We start from the raw sequence: 9,793 nt of genomic DNA on the forward strand, positions 1-9,793 counted from the left end.
AAAATACCGTTAAGTAAGAAACCAATTTCCCCTATTTATGACCACGTATTTAAATCTGGTTATGCCATTTCTAAGGAAAATATATATATATGTAGGCCTATATATATATATATATATATATATATATATATATATATATATATATATATATATATATATATATATATATGTGTGTGTGTGTATATATATATATATATATATATATATATATATATGCACATATATATATATATATATATATATATATATATATATATATATATATATATATATATACATATATATATATATATATATATATATATATATATATATATATATATGCACATATATATATATATATATATATATATATATATATATATATATATATATATATATATATATATATATATATATATATAGACATCTAGACAGCTTCAGTGTAGGATTTCGCAGCACATGGGGAGATCGGTACGAACCAAAATACCGTTAAGTAAGAAACCAATTTCCCCTATTTATGACCACGTATTTAAATCTGGTTATGCCATTTCTAAGGAAAATTTCTAAATTACGGACAGACATAGTAACGTCAGCCAGCTGAGAATCTTGGAGTCTTTATATATTTTTAAGACAAAACCCAGCTTGAATGAGGGCTTACCTGTTCAGTTACCGGTGACCCATTGATCCGTTTGGTCTGTGGGTTGCTGGTCTGGATGGGTGGTAATTATCTCCTGCGGGTGACTAGGTATATCAGTTATCAAGTCTTTTATATAGTTGTGTGTAATAAGTTTTTTTTTAAGGTTTTATGTTCCTTGATTGGTTGATTTTAGAACTAGTTGATCAGTTCATGAAAATGTATCTTCCTAACTATGTACTTAGTATGATTTTATTAATTTTATTAATTTTACATATGATAATATCAGATAGGCTGAAGATGACGTAAGTTATGTTGAAAGCTCCCGAATAAAGATGATAGCAGCATTGACTATTTTATTCCTACTTATATATATATATATATATATATATATATATATATATATATATATATATATATATATATTATATATATATATATATATATAGATATATATATATATATATATATATATATATATATATATATATATATATATATATATATATATATATATATATATATATATATATATATATATATATATATGTGTGTGTGTGTTTGTGTGTGTGTGTGTGTGTGATGCTCTTACAGCGACCACTTTCCAATTTAGGAGTTGATTAAACACCAGAAAATAGTCGGAATTATTTCTCCAACTTTAATAAAAATACAACAAAATCTAATGGATTCTAAAATCATGCATGATTAGGTACTAAAAGCAATTTAGGTCTCTTGATGCGAAATCAGCCTTTAATGGAATTATAAATATCGTTTTATAGATCAAAGGTTTGAATAATTAATTAGAGAGTGTGAATCATGAATCATGATAATGTTAGAAATTTCAGGTGATTATTCAATGTTGATATATTAAAGCCTATTTGTATTCAAATTGTATTTTATGTGTGATATCTTTTCTATAAAGAGTAAATCGAATAAAAGATGACAGACAAATTATATAATGCTAAATGGCCGTATTTGTCAGAATATCTGTTTAGAAAGACAAGTCAGATATTGTCAGATAATAACTTTTATTTGAAGGAATTTCGTATGTAGATGAGTAGTACATATATGTAATACATTTATTCATGAGTTTTATTCATTAATAAGAAATAGAGAGAGAAATTATTTTAGAAGTAGTTATGAAGGAATAGAATAAATCGCAGAGAGACGAGAGAGTAAATGAGAAGTTGGAATTTCGCTGAGTCTTTATGAATTGGAGCCAAAACATTCCGCCTATTATAGTTCTAGATCATTCGTATTGCTCAGAATGACTCATTGGGACGCAAACCAGAAGGCAGAGAATTTGAAATCATTTGTTTTTAGAGGGTTTTTTCCATTAAATAAGAGTTAATCCAGGAAATAAGATTAAATGTGAAGCTTCATTCTTACTAGATATTTTTGAAGGCTTCACAATATCTATTCTGAATATAACAAATACTTGTTTTACACTAAAGTTACTTTCTTTCAAATAAAGTAATAACATATGCCACAGGAAAAACTAATGTGATGGGATAATTTGGCAGATTTTTCATTCCATCAATATGATTGAGAAATTTAGATACTAATCTAGTCTGAAAAAAATGAAGTTATAGGAGAAGCTGCCAGAGTTTATAATGTAACAGCAGAGAATAAGTTAACAGCTGAAAGAATTGGTCTTAAATGTAGTTGCTAAACTTTAAAAGTTCTATTACTCTTCTTATTTGAGGTGATAAAGAATGTGACAATTTATGTTATATTTAATATTGCAATATCCAGATGGTCTCTCTCTCTCTCTCTCTCTCTCTCTCTCTCTCTCTCTCTCTCTCTCTCTCTCTGCCAGAAAACCCAGCTCCCAACAATATAGGGATTTCTTTTTATATTGCTGACAAATCAAATTCCTTTCCTCATCGTTGCCATTGTAGGCTCGATTGAAACACCAAATAAATTGCCTCTCTCGATTTTACTATGAAACATGACCTAGCCCGTTATTTCCTTGTGGTTTCTTATAAATGACTTTTCGTTTTTTGTCATCTCCTTTCAATAGAATAATGATTCCCGCAATGGAATAAATAGAATGATATTGATTCATTTACGAAACTAAATTTCTTCCCTCGTGAGGCAAAAGTGGTGAATATATTATCTTCTTTAGCAGTAATAACACTTTTTATATATAACATTCAACGTGAACCTGAGCATAGATTGCAGGAATTAAATGCCGGTAGATTCAAAGGAACCTTGATTTAGTTAGTAAGAAATAAATAGGTCGTTTGAAAGTTATGTACATGGTAGTTAATCAACTTTGTCTGTACTAGTCAAAGAAACTTTTTTTTTTTTAATTAATCATGTACCATCACGCGAATTAAACAATCTAGTCCTCCCCCTCTCTCTCTCTCTCTCTCTCTCTCTCTCTCTCTCTCTCTCTCTCTCTCTCTCTCTCTCTCTCTCTCTCTCTCTCTCTCTCTCTTCCCTTCAATTGCTATCTAATTTTTCTCAATTGCTTCTTCCTTTTCCTAAACATCTGTAGTGAAAGTTGAACTTCCTTTGAATGAAACGACCCAACTTTGTAATGTAATACGTGAGAGGATCAACTTCATTCAAGCGACTAAATCTTCTTCCTAATTAGAATGATATTTGTGAATGGCAATAGTGTAATAGTGTCTAATCATCATAACATCAAAGACAGCTGGATGCGGAATATATACGTCTGCCAAATACTAATTCCCAGCAGCACTTCAGGAATGAATAATGATTACAAATACCACTGAAATTCATGAATGAAGAATCATAATGAAGAATAAGCAATATGGAATCCATCTTCCTTCATCCTGGAATCGAACTCAGTCTCTCTTGATGGAGGATTGGGTGTCGCTGCCACTAGACCCTCGGGTTTTGCATTAAAAATATTTATGAACAACTGAATCTTCTTCTTCTCCTTCTGTTGTTGGACCAAACTAAGAGACTCTCTCACTGTTTCCTTATTCGCCTTGAAATTTCCTTGTTTCCTTTCCTCACTGGGCTTATAGCATCCTGCTTTTCCAACTAGGGTTGTAGCTTGACTACTACTACTACTACTACTACTACTACTAATAATAATAATAATAATAATAATAATAATAATAATAATAATAATAATAATAATAATACATAGCCTCTCTTGCGGGGCTCATCAAAATGGTTCAATTAGCACAATAAACTGCTTCTTGACACATCAGGCCAAACACATTCCAAATGACACAAATGACATTTTGTAAAATTTCAACGGCTTTGTATCGTATAAAAGGTTAATGGTATAATTGTGTGATATGGTAATTTTAACTGAATTTATAATCCAATTATTACATCGGTGAATAACAATAATATGATTTAATACAATCGAAATATTGGTAGCGATTATGAGGATCCGGTGTTATCATATTTGAGAGTTGGCAGATTTGAACTTGAAAATACTTCTGTTTAGGGAGATAGGATAAGATATACATTACTGGTATCGTTATTTTCATTTTCATTGTAATCTGAATCTGTTGTTTGAAAATATTGACATAAATAAGATAAACAAAAAAGGTATAAAATCAGATTTGTGTGAAACAGCTAAAACGGTTTCAAAGTCTCGTAAATTATAAAAATAGAAAATATATAATTAAAGAGAGTGAAGAACAGTCCCCCAGAGTCACCCCCCCCCACCCCCATCCACCCCCAGGTGAAAGGCAAAAAGGGGATCAAAGACTATTACTCTCTCTCTCTCTCTCTCTCTCTCTCCTCTCTCTCCTCTCTCTCTCTCTCTCTCTCTCTCTCTCCTCTCTCTCTCTGTACTGCGTATATTTCCTCCATAGTGTCTCATATGATAAAATGAGAGACTTCAGAAGTGAATAGAACTTTAAGGTAGGAAAGCAAGAATCAACAACTGTTTCTCTCAAGGATGATGTCTTCCATTTTAGAATCACACACACACTATACCCGACCCCCCATCCCTGAGACAACCCGCCCCCTACTCCCATACTGTACCTGTCCCTTACCACATCCCCTAAGTTCCCACAAGTCTCTTATAACCACTTTATTGTGTTGGTCACCTCAAATCTTGTATTTTTCTTCTTACCACTGACTTTGTACAGAGCAAATCTTTTTGCTAATGCTACTAACAGTAAGAGTCTTTGTCAGCTGTCTGGAATACCAAAAGATTACTTGCTTTGTCATTTGTCTGGAATGCTGGAAGATTACTTCCTTTGTCTATTGTCTGCGATACTGGAAAATTCTTTGCTTTGTCTAGTCTGGAATACTGGAAGATTACTTCCTTTGTTAGTTGTCTGGATTACTGGAAGATTCATTTGTCTGTTGCCGGGAATACTGGAAGATTATGTACTTTGTCAGTTTTCTGGAATACTGGAAGATTACTTCCTTTCCAGTAAAGTCTGTGGAGTTGAATTGTCATAGGCTTGTTGGAAGTTCTTGTCAGGATGACATTTTGTCCTTTAAAAATATCGAGAAATCCTCCAAATTGTATTATCAGTAATTACTACAATGAATGTGATTTGAGGTCAATACATTTTTGTGTATATTTTTTTTTTTTACATTTTTCTCCTTTTTTCAAAAATTGCATAATTTTAGGAAATGGATCGAGACAATAAATTCTTAGAAAGAAAGGAATTGGTATTGGAAAAGTGTGAAAATATTTATTTTAAATTATAGTAATTTGGAGATTAAATCTCTCTCTCTCTCCTCTCTCTCTCTCTCTCTCTCTCTCTCTCTCTCTCTCTCCTGTTTACAATAAACATATCTTTCTGAGAACTTTCATAAGGTTCTCCATTTACTTTAGTCCCACCACAGATAACTTCATACCACTGATACATCCTTTCCCCTCAACGCCATCCAGAAAAGATCTTATATTGTTGTTATTTACTCCCTGTTATTGAAAAGAGCATCTCACAACAAACCAAAGCAACTATTTGCAAAGGCTTTAATCTCCTTCAAACTTCTACCATTACAGCATGTGCTATTAAAGATCAGTTCCAATAAACATGTAATAAATAGGAATTTCATGAATTACGAAAGACAAGTGTCATAATAAAAGTTTTGGGGGAAAAATTCATTAAGATGAAACCAATGATTTTGATGCTATGGAAGAGTAATGATAATTTTTCCAGATGTAAAGTTTTAGACTGTAGTGAATAAATGGGGCCTCGAACAGGCGACAGTCAGACACGAAACAGATCTCTCTCTCTCTCTCTCTCTCTCTCTCTCTCTCTGCTTGCGTGTATGCGTTACAGACATGACCACATCCAAACAACCTTGGCAGTTGTTGCTGCCTGGCGGACATTTTTTAGTATCATGATGTTACTGTGCGTGTTTGCGTGGGTATTTTGCACACCTATATGAATAGATTGTATTTTATAGCGATGATACACTTCTCTCTCTAATCCTATTGACAGTAGATTTCTCAACTGAAACCAGAAATGTATAAAAGCCTTACTTTTGTCTATTGAGGCAAATAAGTTATGTCAAAGGTGTTCGTTCTCTCTTTCGGTGTCTCAAAGGTTCTGCTGATGCTCACGTTCATTCATCTGCAGAGTTTATAAGGATGTGTTTTCAGGATGTATTACAGTCTACCTGTACTAAAACGTTCTTTGAATTTGTGTGTGTATATATGTGTGTGTTCCCGAGTAAAACGAGCTACTTTTAATCATATTTCATCCCCGTTAAGAAAGTAGATTAGATTATGCAACGAAGTGACAATCAATCAATTACAAATTGATTTATAAATCATTTGTCTCCAGACAAAAGAAATTTCAAACCTGACAGAATCTGAAAAAGTCAAATCCTTCGAGAAAGAAAATTAATGATTTTACACAAGACTTGTTTTAATGCTATTATTGATGGTCTTGAAGTTACTTGCTTTCATCCAAATTTTCCGTCATATTGAATGAGATAATGACTTAGGGGAATCCATTCTTTCGTTCTTTTATCTTCCTTGTAACTCTGAATTTTTGTTTATTGTGGTGTTGGACAGTAGGAAAAGAACGAGAGAGAGAGAGAGAGAGAGAGAGAGAGAGAGAGAGAGAGAGAGAGAGAGAGAGAGAGAGAGAGAGAGAGAGAGAGAGTGTGTGTGTGTGTGTGTGTGTAGCAAACCAATATCACGAGATTTACAACTATGTTAGGTATCTGAATCAGTCTTCATTCTAATATTACTTACTTGCTTTACTGTGAGGGTTACTGCTTTTCATGTAATACACTGAGAGGGAACCCTACTCTCTACAGAACCTTTCATAATTCATTCTATCAAATTCATTCCTTTAAGGCACTCAGCATTTCACACTTTATAATGCTCGTTTTTGTCAAATCCACATTATTGAAGCAATTGGAAAACAAGAGTCTTCAGTTTCCTCCTGAAAGCCTTAATAATATCCTCAGTCTTTCGTATGTCCATTGATAGTAAAACTACTCATCCCCCCCACTCTCTCTCTCTCTCTTCTCTCTCTCTCTCTCTCTCTCTCTCTCTCTCTCTCTCTCTCTCTCTCTCTCTCTCTCTCTCTCTCTGTAAAAAGCACATCTTTCCTAGAAAAGAGCTTTCATAAAGTTCTCCATTTAATTCAGTCACACGTGAGATGACTTCATACCACTGATACATTCCTTGCCTTCAACCCCGTCCGGAAAAGTTTATTTGTTTGGTCTTATGTTATCGAAAACACGAATTTTACAAGAAACCAAAGTAACTATTAGCGAAGGCATTAATCTCCTACAAACTTCCATCAAAGAGACTCTGAACCATCACAATGTCCATTAAGTATGAAATCAACAGTATCATCATGAGTTATGAGAGACAAGTTTCATAATAAAAGCTTCAGGGAAACAACTCACTACAAGGACATCATCGATTTTAATGCTATGGAAGAACTTTAATGATATTTTCACTTATAACGTTTTCAATGAATGGGGTCTCGAACACGCTATAGTCAAACATTATATAACTCTCTCTCTCTCTCTCTCTCTCTCTCTCTCTCTCTCTCTCTCTCTCTCCCCAGTTAAATGACACAATTGAATACTGGGGGACGCTGAGCTAACAACGCACAATCTTTGCAAAAGCTGTTTGCCTTTACAAGGAACTTGCCTCGCTTGTATCACTGATCTTGAATATTTTACCAACCGTGTGTCACACGATCGTACATAGTAACGACATTTTATTTTGTGTATATATTATGCTTGTATCTTCACTCGTCCTCGCACTAAAAAGTACCTGAATAAACATGCGTGTTTTTTTCACCGTTAATGGTATCGGTTTTGAACAGGAATTTCCTGTTGCATTGAGCTTTTGTATATAAAGGAGAGTGTTCTGTAATAAACTCACTCAGTTGCTTTCATCCTGTCTTTGAGTCATAACCTTCTCTCTGTCCAACAGATAAATGAGATATGATGAATTAGCAAAAGGGTGATGTATAGATTAAAAGATTATATGTTACAAAAGAGAAGGGGAGATGAGAAATTAGAATTGAATCTTCAACACAATTATCAAAAGGTGTCCCGAAAGGAAAGATATTAGATATGGCTTCTGAAGAAGGTTTGTTTGGAGAAAGTGAGTTACGTTAATAACACAAACACCTTTCCAGTTTAATTGTCTACTCGTCTTTGTGTGTTTGTTCAAATGATGTATTGGTGGATGTGCGTCATGATCTGAAAAGATTAGACGATTAAAATCATTACAAGGATTAAACAAATAATCATACTAAATTTCTTCTCTTTAATGTGAAGACAGTTGTGTTTCACTTATTACAGGTATCCTTACATGAAATTGTATTGTATTTACAATAGAAAAGATTTAAAGTCGACCCTGGGAAATACACAAAGGATTCATATTAGCTTTGAAATTAGGTCTCCTCTTCTGATGTTTATCCACATTATGTAAAACAGTTCGTAAGATGAAAAGAAAACTGTCATTGTTTGTTTGTAGTTTATCATCCTTTTCGGTATCAATCTCTTTTTTATTATATTATTATTTGTGTGGCGTAATATAATTCACATCAAATGGGAATCAACAGGTAATATTCAATGTTTTCCCTATTATGACTTAACTCGAAGATTTGAGAGAGAGAGAGAGAGAGAGAGAGAGGAGAGAGAGGAGAGAGAGAGAGAGAGAGAGAGAGAGAGAGAGAGACATGCGTGAAATGCAAGTACTTAAGTAATTACCTATTAAACATAAATGGTTCAATATATTAGCTTCCTTTCAATCGATATTTTATTATCATTAATTTTATTGAAAATAGAATAATGCTTCAACGTTCACTTCCGATGATGTGCAGTTCCTTGTTACAAAATCAGCTCTGAATATCATTATTGTTCCTCTCCTCCCGAGACGCAAAATACATAGACGACTGAAATAACAATCAAATTGATGTTGTAATTCTGTGTTTCTTTCCCCCGGATGTTGTTTCCCTTAAAAGTGTGGGTGCAGAAACATCCTCTGAGCACAACAAAAACCAACACATTTCCAAAAGGTAACATTTGCCTATTTTGAAACCTCATTTGCAATCGGATTCCAAACATTCACGATAATCATGCGTCTCTTTAAGGTTTTTTCAGTTTTGTCCTATCATATACACAACAGTTTCCTCTTATAATGATAGAGAAAGTCTCTCTCTCTCTCTCTCTCTCTCTCTCTCTCTCTCTCTCTCTCTCTCTCTCTCTACAATTTGATGGCACAATTGAATATGGGGGAACGCTGAGCAACACACAATCTTTGCAAAAGCAGTTGCCTTTACAAGGAACTTGCTTCGCTTGCATCAATGATCGTGAATGTACAGACTTACATCTTAATAGGCTTAAGTTTACATAACTGAATATTGTTTCAATACGACGTACATTGAGTAAGTTTTTTGACATTGTGTATATTTCTTAAAGACATAATGAACTCATTTCAACAGTAGATGAATTTCCTCTGTTTTCTCAGGTCTACACTCATTAATGACGACAGTATGCTAGATAACTCATAATCAATTAATCAATCAATCATTAAGTGACGCAGCCAAAAGTTATTTCTGCCTTTTTAAGAATTAATCCAAACGCAAAATCTTTTCTTAAGGGTAAAATCAAGTGAAAAAAAAAAATTACATTTTTGCTCTGAATTTTAGATATGCTTTTTACAGTTTAGGATACTAATCTTTTTGGAATACTATAATAGGTTTCCTCCTGAATAAGGTCAATTACTTAACGTAA

This window comes from Palaemon carinicauda, chromosome 25, assembly GCF_036898095.1.
Source record: "Palaemon carinicauda isolate YSFRI2023 chromosome 25, ASM3689809v2, whole genome shotgun sequence".
Classification (NCBI taxonomy): domain Eukaryota; kingdom Metazoa; phylum Arthropoda; class Malacostraca; order Decapoda; family Palaemonidae; genus Palaemon; species Palaemon carinicauda.